Genomic DNA, 1,291 nt, shown 5'->3' on the forward strand with positions numbered 1-1,291 from the left:
ATGTAATTTTACTGTGTTAAAGTTAAAAACCTTCCTTTCTGATTAAACAGAAAAAGGGAAGTGCTGTGGGATGTCTTTCTGTATGCTGTGAATATGTGCTACTCTGGTTGGTTGATAAATAAAGCTTCATTGGCCTATGGCAAGGCAGCTTAGAGGCAGGCAGAAATCCAAGCATATAGACAAAAAGGAGAAAGGAGAGGCAGGAGAGATGCCATCCCATCATCTAGGAAGCAGCATGTAATGGCATACAGGTAAAACCATGGAACACATGATGACATATAGATTAATAGGAATGGGCTGAGTTTAGTTATAAGAGCTAGCTAGCAAGAAGCCTGAGCCATTAGGCCATGGCCATGCAATTTGTAATTTATATAAGCCTCTGCTGCTGTGGGATGGTCTGTATGTCAAGTGTGTTGCTGATTGGTCAGTAAATAAACCACTGATTGGCCATTGGCTAGGCAGGAAGTATAGGCGGGACAAGGAAAAGAATTCTGGGAAGTGGAAGGCTGAGAGGGAGACACTGCCAGCCGCCATCAGGACAAGGAAGATGTAAGGTACCAGTAAGCCATGAGCCATGTGGCAAAGTAAAGATTAATAGAAATGGGCTAAATATAAGAGTAAGAGCTAGACAATAACAGGCCTGAGCTAATGGCCAAGCAGTTTAAATAATGTAAGAGTCTGTGTGTTTATTTTATAAGTGGGCTCTGGGACTGGCGGGACTTGGTGGCGGGAGCTGGAGAGAAATTCTCCAGCAACAAATGGCGCCCAACGTGGGGCTCGAACCCACGACCCTGAGATTAAGAGTCTCATGCTCTACCGACTGAGCTATCCAGGCTTAGCATATCTGACAGACTCATTTGTGAAGTAGGATGTACACAAGGTCAACAGTTCAACCTCACATTGGGTGAGAGCAGTCCACGCACCAGAAACACCTGAATTCCACTAATGTCATGTCATGATTCAGGATTTTAAATTCTGGAAAATGTTGATGGTTTTTTTAGTTCAGCTCTCCATTCTTCTTGGCTGTGTACATATGGCTTCATCTCAGCATCCCGTTCTTCTCCACATCTCTCTATCAAATGCCAGTCTACTATTGAGAGGCGTGAGCTTAGTTACTCTTCAAGAATAACTGTTTCAGCTGCTATTCCACAGCACATCAGAAGCCATCGGCCCACTGCCTGTTCAGCTGCCTTCGAAGAAAAGGGCATTGTACCTTTTCCGAGTTGCGAAGGCCACGTCAGGGATGGTGCCATATTGTCCTGGCCTCAGAAGATGCCTTTTGATAAAGCCA

General features: G+C 44.7%; 1 non-coding gene across 1 annotated transcript; it reads right to left on the bottom strand.

Annotated features, from left to right (window-relative positions):
• Positions 1-762: 762 nt before the first annotated feature.
• On the bottom strand, positions 763-835 carry Trnak-cuu (transfer RNA lysine (anticodon CUU)). Its single transcript has one exon. It is a non-coding gene; the product is annotated as a tRNA-Lys (tRNA).
• Positions 836-1,291: the final 456 nt, after the last annotated feature.

This window comes from Peromyscus eremicus, chromosome 14 (genome assembly GCF_949786415.1).
Source record: "Peromyscus eremicus chromosome 14, PerEre_H2_v1, whole genome shotgun sequence".
NCBI lineage: Eukaryota > Metazoa > Chordata > Mammalia > Rodentia > Cricetidae > Peromyscus > Peromyscus eremicus.